This window comes from Hippocampus guttulatus, chromosome 21 (genome assembly GCF_054856545.1).
Source record: "Hippocampus guttulatus isolate MCC_2025c chromosome 21, RoL_Hgut_1.0, whole genome shotgun sequence".
NCBI lineage: Eukaryota > Metazoa > Chordata > Actinopteri > Syngnathiformes > Syngnathidae > Hippocampus > Hippocampus guttulatus.
The window spans coordinates 5,709,906-5,721,529 of NC_141281.1; positions in this window are offsets into that span (position 1 = coordinate 5,709,906).

The window sequence follows — 11,624 nt, forward strand, 5'->3', positions numbered from 1 at the left end:
AAAGGAAGAAACAGGCCATGGCATTTCAGCTATGAAGACTAATAAGCTTTCGTTCACAGCCAACATGAGCGAATTAAAGCAAATGTAAGAGCCGTGTTTTTATTGCAACATTAAAAGCTGTTATTCTTTTTATCCATTAACTGTATTTTCTTTCGTACCCGGGGTCTCTAATTCGCGAGCCCCAACGCTGAAGATGCTGCTTTATTGTTTGGGTCATGTGCAGGACACTTGCCGAAACGGTCTGTGAGAAGTCTTGCAAAATAATGTGGCAACAATGCCTTAAAATTGAATTATTTAACGTTGGTCTTCCATTTTGCATCTTTCCTCACATTAGTGGCCCTCACCAGAGACCACCAAGCATCTATTAGGCATAAGGCATTTATTAGTCTCTGTCTTTTATTTGCATAATTTCAAAAGAATATAATTCACGGCAATATTAAATAATACGATAAGTTGAAATATATCATCCACAAAAAAAACGAGGGGGTTCAAATAAAGCATTACATATACAATAATAGTTGAATTACTAATACCATTTGATTGGACTACGTAATTCAATGCAGTGCATGGATACAGTGATAATGACTAACTAGTTACTGTATGTCGTTCCAAGTTTGTAGCCTAAGGGGGGGGGGGGGGGGGGGGACAACTGTTAAATATCAAGACATCAATCAAGCGATTACTTGTAACGAAAAAAAACCCCGTTCGGTTGGGGCACTTCAGTCATGGTACCACAGAACTTCATTGTCGGTGACTGTGGTCGTGGAACGGGGTACACCCGGGACTGGTCACCATTCAATCGCAGGGCACAAACAACCAATCGACAGATCTCAACTTTCTGGGCGAAAGTGGTGCTACAACCCATCCACCTGATGACAACTGGGGAAGGGTCTAACATAGGTGTGGGATTTGGGGAGGAGCAAAAAGTGGTGCACTACCACGGTTTGGACGACCGAGCAAGTACAGTACTATCACGGGAAATATACTGGAAATGAATGAACCAAAATTTAATTCCCGAGCTAACACCCAATTTCGTGTAGCGATATTGGTTTACTTTTTTTATGACCATTTTTTTTGTGACAAATTTAATTGCATCATCAAAAAAAAAAAGCTTTGACGAAGACAATCCAAATCACCCCCCAGCAATTAAACGCCTTCCCATACTCAATGAAATTTACTGTTCATAAACGGATTCTAATAACTCTGAACACTGCTGGCTTTCTTTTTATACTCTCTTAATATTCACATTGATTGTGAATATAATTGAATTGATTAGTCTGCAGGCTTGTCTGTCTGCACGTCCAGTTCATCACGATTCGCGCTCAAAGGAAAAAGGAAACTGTGAGCATACGCAGTGATCAATCTGTTATTCAGTCATTTAATCGGCTAAAAAATGCATGTTTATCAGGTGTCTGTAACACTTTTATTCTGATGGATTACATGCATTACAGGCCCGCTGCCGATCTGATTTGTATTCCTCGCTGCGCTGATTACAAAATTACACTGCTGATGCATTGGTTTTCAGCATACAAGATTGATGGGGCCAATGAACAAAAAAGAACAGCAACTTAGCCGCTGGACAAAGAAATGCTAAAAGACATGTGTATCGACGGTGGTGGCTAAATGAATGCAAACGTCAACAAATGGAGAGTTTAAATGGGTAATGGTTCGGATGACAGCGGGAGTCAGACTTCCACACATTCAGGTCGACAGCCACGGAGCTGAATGTCAGTGTTAGTAGAGGGGATTTATCACAGTTTTGGGCTTCTATTCTATTTTGCACGTGTATGTGTGTGTGTGCAGGTGTGACTCGGGGGCATGTTCCCTGTGGTCTGCAGACAACCCGAGGCTATTCTCTCAACTTCAGCAAGTCTCCGTCTCTATCAGCCAGGGATCAGGGCTGCTCCAAGCTTGTGTGAGTGCGCCCACGCTGTCTGTTGCTTCAATATAACCAGCCAGAGCAGGCTGGGACCAGGGGGGGTGGGGTGGGGGAATGGTGGGGGGCTTGATAGACAACACCAGCACATTGGCGCACGATAATAACGCTGCAGTAGCAGCAGCAACACACACAAGACACAGGCATGCAGCCCAGTTGTGCAAGAGCACGCAAGTGCATGTACGTACAGATACATTTTCTCATAGCACACACGCCCATGCTTGGAGGGGAGCTATTTGTGTGTGTGTGTGGGGGGGGGGGGGGGGGGGGGGTTTGTGAGGCAGGGAATAGAGGCCTACCTTCCCCTGGGTGCCAGGTGCCGACAGGATATCTTCTGCTAAAGGCAGTTATCTAGGGGGGGGGGGGGGGGGATTCACCAGAGTATTGTCAGCACGCTGCTGAAACAAGCAAAGGCAAAAAAAAAAGAAGTAAAAATCTGTGCATCTTGAAAAATAAAAATACCTCCTGAAGAATGCAAATCAGCCTTTCTGAAGTGAAGGAGGATTATTTAAAGTGATGCTTTCGCGTTTCTTGCTAAACTGATTTGTTTGGCTGTAAAATACCTGAAAGAAAAAAAAAAGGCTCCACACGTACATATTTCACAGGGTGTTGCAAAATTTACCAACCCAAATATAACACTGCTTTCTACTGTGTACTGACGAGTTATTTCAAAGCATCTGCAATGTGATTGAACGTCTATGCACGGTAAAAACAACCGAACGTAATGTCACGGTCAACCATTTGTGAACCCAAAGAGCTCCGTCAGCACAATTCTGTCATGCAAGAACATATGGTCCCTCATCTGTTCCACCAGAATAAATGATTGGAATACCATCATTGGCTCCAATATTCGCGTTGAAGTGACCAGAGCAGTTGAGACAGAGCAACTGCCCGCATGGATGTAGGCTACGGTTGCGCTGTACTTCATGCGGGCGGAATAGTTGACACTCTACCTCTGCTGGTTGCAACCAAGTACTGCACTTGATTGCTTTGAGAGTAATGTAATCAACAATAACACATGCAATCAAGTAGCTCTTCAAGGAACAGTCCTTTGTTAATTCTTACCTTTATTACTCATTTTTATATCATATTGAAACTGTCATTTGTCCAATACGCGCCACGTTCCAGCCGTCCAACTACCCGATTTACAGAGTATCTGGATCGCTGATGCTATTCATGTCCGGGAGGATGCTGGAGTCTATCCCGGTTGATTTAGGGTAAGAGGAGGGGTACAAACATGAGACAAATCAAAAGCCACTCAGAAGCTAAAAAGTCTGAAGTGACACCAAAAGCTGAGTGCTAAATGAGTAGCCCTATTAAGTTGAGAAGAGCTCTGAAAGCAGTGTGAGGTTGCATTCCAGTCGATTCTATCAAGACACGGCACACAATGAGGTTGTCCGAAGGCGCCATGGTGATTGGACCACACATTCAACTCTCCCGATTCATGACTCCATCTCGGCGCTAAAGCTATTCTTACTGCAGTCGTGACGTATGAGATTACAAAGATCCACGGCCCATGCAAGATCACAAAGATGAGCACAGTGGAAGTCTGTTCCCCCCACCCTCTCCCGCAGCATCCTTATTTATGTCCAGGAGATGTGGCGGAGGAGCGGGCAGCCTGTAGGGAATCCTGCGTGGCCGTGTAATCTGGGTTCGGTGCTTAGACACAGCAGATGAAGGACAGACTTATCTCTGGAGGGCTCGTTGTGGAACAGCTACTCACTGCAACGGATGATGCCAAGTGATAAAACCCTTCTGTTGCCAAGAAAAGTGCGTCTTCAGGCAGATGTATTCTGACTTGCGGGTAACATGCTCCTGATGGGAATTTGTGCAGAACAGTACCGCAGTTGAAAGCAACGGTTGACAATTCTGGGTAAGTGTCGACTATCTTGGCAAGTAGTGTAGGAAAGGATAAGCACCGTCTGGACAACGTCTGCCTTGGTGCAAACTGGTTGCTGGGTAGGTTCGTTTAGCATGATTGCTGGATTGGCGTAATGGATTTAATAGCCTTTTTATATTTTTAGCCCTGTCTGCCATTGAAAAAATAATCTGAATACCGATATTCTCCAAACAGTGAAACCAAGTCAAACGTGACTCTACTTTTCAAGGTTCCCCGGAATAAGAGCGAGCCAGTAGCAGCGGCAAACTGCTGCCCATGTTTCCTGAGAGTGAAATTGCAGTAGTAAACACTGTTGGTGGATAACGGGAGTGTTTATTACGAAATGTTCAGCTGCACTTTCTGTGCTTGTCTGAGCATGTGAAGGCCTTTGTTAAGTTTCACCTCTCCCCAAGGATGTATCCTCAACCCCAAATAACCCTGCTGTCACATTACTCCATCCCCGCAGGATGGAATAGACCCTCCCAACCCAGTTTGTGTTACTATTTGATTTCCGTGCTTTTGTACTCGACGCAACAAATCCCAGCTCTGGGGCGGAACCCGACATAACAATGACTTGTGCAGCTATCTGTGTTTTAACTGGCTCAGCCGGAGGAACTCTCTGGATTCCTGCCAAAACAATTCTTTCACATGGAGTTCCGAACGCGCCCATGTTATTTCACGCCTTTATTTTGGAAACTCGACGGAACAGCCTCATTCATCACTGTTGGAACTGTTGCAAATATTTTGATGTTGCTTAAAAAGGAAGAGCGATGGATCCACCTGAATATATACTAGCTAGCCAGTCTCGTTGGTTGGCTACACCTGTAAAAAAAAAAAGAAAGAAAATAAATGAGACGACCAACACCATAGTCGGGTTGACGGAATATTGGGAATAGCTTTGGGGTAATCATACCAAAACTCAAAGCCTCCACAGTTACCAACGCATAAAAAAACATCTGTGCTCCTGTTCTTGCATCGACACTTGATCAAGGTATCTCACAAACAACAGGTACATGGCTCATTAATGATTTAACCAACGGCTACTGCGGTTGTTATGGGAATTTGGGATGATGTCAGTCATCACGGAAAACACGGTTGTTTATTTCTGGAGTCATTTTTAGTTCAGTGATAAGATTCTGTTTATCCTCAGCAGTACCCGGCACAAGTCAGCGAGTTCAAGCAGACAGTCAACAATGCTGCGCGCAACCGAGCCTCCATGTTTAATCAAATCGGTCCATCCCCCAAGCGCTCTTGTTTTTCTACCTTATAATTCATATTTACTTTCCCTTCCCATTCTTTACATGCCTTTCTGTCCACCCGGAACACTTTTATCAAGCCTTGTTATCGTACTCAGCGGGATCCAATCCGATTCATCTACCTGTTCTTTAATGGTGTCTGATGTCACAAGGCTGGTTGCAGACTTGCCACTCGTCATCGGAGACACGATGGAGGTGTGGGGGACTGTTTTGTTTCTTCGCGCTGAAGTCGCACAGTCATCTGGCAACCCACTGGCTTTAACCGCAATGGCTTTTCCGAGCGCATTCAGTACAATACAACCCTTACCTTCAATGTACCCAAAGTATACATACTTTGGGTACATTTATTGTGAATATGGATACCCCTAAGTAACAAATTCATTGCTCATGAATGCAACATGCAATAGCCTATACCGCAAAGTCCATATTTCACAAATAATGTCCACATCCATTAATTATGCAATCATAACCAACATCTGATAGAAAAAAGTTGAGTTGAAGCATGTCAAGTGGTGCTTAATCTCACATCTTCAGGCCTGGCAGGAGTGTTTGAATAATTTGTGGAATTGGAATATATTGGATGTTGCCGTTTGCGCGCTACACATCTCTTCCAACCTAATTTAATCTATGCTGCCATGAATGACAACATGGTGTGTGTGGTCACACGCACCGTAGGATATGGCTGCAGGCCCAAATCATCAGATATTGAGCTGGCATTTCCAGGTTTCCATGTCATCAAATCAATTTTCTTAAATAGCATTGGAGCTCATGTGACAGCGGTGGCACCTCATTCCATCTCAGCAAAATTAGTGATAGATGGGAAGCCAACTTCTTCTTTGATCTTGCAGAATCTCACTTTTCATTTTTTTTTTTCTGCCCAGATTTGGACTTTGGACTGAAATTTGCTTTCAGCGTGCACAAAAATGAGATAGGTGGGGGTGGGTGATCTTAAAACTTCTTGCGCTGATTGATTTTAATGAGAGTGTGACCTTCTCAAGGAAACCCAGCAATAGGTGGGACGGCTCATTTAAACAGAATACATATCAAAAGAAGCCCGGGGTTGCTGCGCTCTGTGCGCGGCTCACCACGGGAGGATGAGATACTCATTATTCTGTGATTCAGTGACTTACACTGCATAGAGGCTGAAGCTGCGAGAACTGGGGGTGAAGAATAAGAGGGCGCGAGGCGGGTTTGGGGGGACAAGCAGTGCACATGAAAGATTTCAAGTCATCAGCATTCCGGTCACCAAACATTAGGGCTTATGCTACGTCTTTTACTTGGAGGACACAAGCAGCTGCCGAGTTACATCATAAAAACACACAAAAACCGACGAGGTCCGTGTTGAACAGTAGGAGGGATCCGAGCAGTCTGTTCCGTACGTGCACATGCTGATTTCAATTTTTATTTTTATTTATTGTTTTGGGGGGAGGGGGGCAAATGTGTACCGCACAGGTTGTTGTGTCACAGCTCTCAGCCGTTAATGAGCTCTACTGCAGAGGTGATCTGGAAATGAGGCTGCCACAAAGCAAATATCGGTATTTTTTTTCATGAAATCATCTTCAAGATTTTGAATAAGAACCTTGCTCCTTCTTCTCCCGCAGCGCAAGAGTTGATTTCATCTCCCAGCCAGCAGTGGTTCAAGCAGTGGCCATTGCTGACAATAGTTAACATAAGAGGCTCTTTACCGATTCTCCACACAGTCCTTCTAGACGAGAGCCTTGTTCAATGACGGGCCTAGGGTTAGACATGCACCGTGGAAGTGGGACACTCAGCTCGGCTGTTCATGTATGACGACGTCGCCACAATTGAACAGAACAAGATGAATATACCTGAGGGGTTTTTTTGCTCATTATTGCTCAACATGTTCATTCTCCACAACTGTTTGCAGTATCCAAAGGTTTTACTTGCACATGGGTAGTTTAGCTTCAGCCGAATCAGCATAAAGTCTTGAAGTGACTGAAGCACGAACAGTTCCTCTTCTTTATCATTCATGACTGCGCGTGCCACCCTTCAAAGAATCATACTCTGGTAAGACTTCACTTAAAAAATTGTAATTTATTGTCTTACCGCACAGCATTGTGTTAATTGGCAAGACCAACATCAGTCTGTCCTTGTCCAAGGATCATCTGAACATAAATCCCGCGATAACTGATTGCCATTCTACTTCGGCGTACGGCCTCGATTGTGCTCTGACAGAGCCAATATCCATCGGCCATAAATGTTTCTTAAGTTGATTGCTCCCTGATGTTTTCCTTTTCTTGTTATATGTTGTTTATGATCATTATTTTTCATTTTTACACGTGAGTCTCGCAACCGATGCAGAGCCGCTTTAATTCGGTCTGACACGATAATGGGAAATAAGCCCGATTTTGCCCATGTGTTCTTTCGGGGGGTTATACTTTGAAATGTAATACAATATATCGATGACATCATTTATTACTGGTGACAGAAATGCACTTGCCGTTGAAGGAATGTGATGACGTTACAATAAACTGACGCCTTCAACTGCTGGCCGTCGACAGGAATGGGGTAAACCAAGGCTAAGAATGGACACCACGAAATAAAGAGTATCTGTCCATTCATCCATCCATCCATCCAGAGAGCAAGCGAGAAAGGCAGGCAGACCGATAGATAAAACGGTTTCAGTCATTTCTCCATGTCATTGAAATGAGACAATAAAAAGGACATAAAGCAGACGGTGCAGCCGTTCCGTCAAACGATATTGAAATCTTCTCACGATGGCTCAGACAATTTGATTCCTCACATGGCAACTTTTATGACCTTTTCCTTTCCAAGCAAAGAAAAGTGTCTTGGTACTGGTTTCAATATTGTCTCGGTCATGAGTTCGGAGATAATGAGAAACAATATTAAACTTCTTCTAAATACTGTATATCCCCCCCCCCCCCCCCCCAACAAATGATACCCATGTATGTGTATTTTATTTTGTCATTCATTTCAACCTGTGGATGTGATAAGAGCAGCTGCTTATGGAACAAAATATGTTTGGATATATTAAAAAGAAAAAGGGTTAGGATTGTTTTTAAAACCCTTGATTTTGCAATATAGATTATGGTTGCCAAAAAATAATAATAATAATAATAAGAAACTGACTGGTCAATCTTAAATTTTGCCTCTTTCATTTTATGTCGGTTTATAAAATTCTTGTGTTTATTTTCCAGAAGGGATTTTTCTGCCTTGATACTCGGACCTTATATATTTCCAATATTTTTTTCCACTCATTTTACACCTTTTTAATAATTCTCGTTAAGCTAATATGGGTGCATTAAAAAAATGCATTAAAGTCCACTTGCTTCTGAAGGGCTTGCATGTAATTGTCTATTTTACGGCGTCTAACATCTTGTAAAGTACTAAAATCAATGAGTTAATGAAAATGAGATGCTGTGGATATCAATATAACATAAAACATAAAATTGCATAAGCCCCTGTGGTTGATCCACATGAAAATGTGTTTTCTATGATGATGAAAAAAAAAAGCGGTTAACATTGCGATGAGAAAAAGCAGCAGCGTCGACACACCTTCGCCTCCAATGGGGAATACGGACGTGCGCCAAACCACGCCTTGGGCTACAATCTTTGTCCTCTGATGGCATGCGCTTGTGCTGAATGGAATCAACATCTGAGAGTTACATTGATCCTCAGCCAAGAGTGGCATTTGAAAAAAAAAATCCTGTACAATAGGCAATATGTTGGGACATTATTTTGCAGTAGGAAACCAGCAGGGAATTCAATCAACTCTCACTTTGAAATCCAACCCGGTAAAATTTCGTCTCTGGGATGGTGTTCTGCTACACACGTGCACATACCATTTAGTGTTGGAATGCGCACGAAGAGCACGCTGTGTGTTGCAGAAAATTGTGGCAGATTCCTCCCAGGGGGACGGCAAGATGAACTGAGGGGAGAGTGAAGCAGGATCGAGGAGAGTGGGGTGGGGTAGCGAAGAAGCTGACAGAAACATTATTCAAATGATGTGCCTCTGCTTTCATTTTAGTTTTCTCTCTCCCTGTTGCACACTAAAACCTCACATTTAGTCGCAGCAAGAGAGAAACAAAAGAGCCAGAAAATTCATGAGGATATTCGGACGCTCTCGTCCTTGCCGTCGAAGGTCCTTGTGTCCTGCACCGGAATTACTGGACCTTGTCGCTCCTCAAATCAGGGGCGTTTATGAATGCAACGTTTGATTTGGAAGGAGTCCCATGCTCATTACTGCCAAGTGGCAACGGCGCAATCGAAAGGTTACTGTCAAGGCGCCTTATCAGTGGGACTTCACCTCAAGTCCACTTGCAGCCAGCCAGACCTGGGCGACGGACTCACTGCTGGTACTGCAGGAGCTAAAAGAAGGGATGAAATGGGAGGGGGGGGGGGGATAGGGATGTGAGAAGAGAAAAGAATAAGACATGGGAAGGGGGGGTTGGAAAAGATGAGAGGATGAGAGGGGGAGCCTCCTGCAAAGCTGTCGCCTGGACATATTGTGCTTTGATGGGTTGCCTTTCATTTTTACTGCCGTTTTTCTTTGCTGCGGAGGAGCAGTATTAAAGTCTTCAATCTTTAGCTGATATTACAGGACTTGCTGCAGATCGTGATAAACAGCACACTGCCTTCCTGGGCACTTCCTCTCTGAACATCTGTTGGAACACCGCACGGTGACAAAAGTAATATAATTACAACGTAGCGTCAGCTAAACCCACATACCATGATCGTGGTGGGCTTGTGGGTATCACGAACCAAAAAGCGCGCACGTCGTGTTGTTTTCGCCGAATGCGAAAACAACACGCAGCGGTCTCGTTGTTTTTAGTCTACGTTTAAAATTAACGACTGAAGTTTTATGTGGTGCGCATTTCGGTTGCAACACCGTCTGCACGTCGATGTGAATCACACCTGTTTGCACATGTGTGCTCGACATCGCCTTCAGCGATTGAAGCAGTCATGAAAGTGTGCTGTTAGCTTGTATGTTACAGTAATAACATGGCTCTAGTTTTACAGCCCGTCAGTGTTGTAATGTGAAGAAGTCATTTCACCATGGGGATGGGGGTGGGGGGGAGGTTTTTTTCGGTTCGTCCTGATTGAATCCGTGGCTTCATATCGGATCTCAATTAAAAACTTCAAATGTCGAAAAGAAAATAGACCCACGCGATGTGTCTAAGTCATATATCGTTCAGATTTCAACGCTCCCTCAAGTAATATGTTATAAGTTCCACATATTAAATCCTGATGTCGCTATTGCTTCTGTTATTGAACAATTGAGACACATAAAGTAAGTCCTCGTCTAATAATTATGAGACCACTTTCTTCAATCCTCAGGTTAAATACAAAAATATATACAGTATATACATATTTTAAAGATTTGACCGTTTCATTGAATAATATCACAGACTACGCTGTGGTGAGACAATGCAACAATAAATGAGGCAGCACAAAGTTCTTTAACATACATGAGCTAATCTGACACTTCACGGTAGCATTTCCCAAGATTTTTCTACCAAAATCTGGTTAGGTTTGATGAACCAACGTAACTCGGTTGTCATGGTTACAGCAACACCTGAAAAGCTGAAATATTCACTTGTGGCAAGGTTAGGTGCCTTCCAAGGTAAAACACATCCGAAATAAACAAATGCTTGCAAAGCAAAATCACTTAATTCCCTTGAATGTCAACATTCCTCCGCTGAAAAGGCAGTGGGGGGAGGATTTGGGGGTGGGGGGGGGGGGTGCAAAGCATTTTTTAAGACCTTGAGGATGTTTCTCTTCAGCTCTCAAAATGATTCTGTCGTCAACTCCTACTGTTTTTCCTTGAACTACAAATCTGGCATCTGTTACTTAGTACATCATTGGTTTCATTCCTCTTCATTCCAAATCGATGTTTTTCTGCAATGGCCAATGGTTATGCAATAGCAGCACCGTTTTTTTTTTTCAGTTTGACAATTGTATGTTTTTAACCAGTAGAGCCCTGTGGTTTTCATCGTGGCTGCACCTATAACCTACATAACCTTCAGAGGCGACCCCCCTCCCCTCACGATTATTTGAAATATTCCAAGTACTTTTCTTTTTCGATCCCTGTCACTTCCAAGTACAGAGTATATAGTGCATAAAAAGTCTAATGACGTGCATAATTTAGTCTTTGCATAGCTGTTCATAATTACCTCTCTTTAGCAGCACAGTATTTGCCACAGACTCTTAATTCGTAGGCATCGCAAACCGTAGCCCGTCAAAGTACACTACAGTTAAACATCCCAATTATCTGCGTGTGCATCGTGAAGCGCAGGCACTCCCTGATGAAGCAACAACTTGCTTCGTGTCTGTCTCACACTCAAGAGTACGTCGCCGTGTTCGGTATCTCACACTATAGAACGAGAACGCTGAAATGTCGCTCTCGGTGGAGGTTACACAACCGCTCCCGGGTGACCTGAGTCAGGCCGCGTGGTGCAATAGTGGAGAGCAGGCAATGCATCACGAATGCAGACAGGAAGTGGGTGTGGACGCACATTTACAGTGCAGGTATGATAAGTCCACTCCCCAAGCCAAGCAAATACTTTTCAGC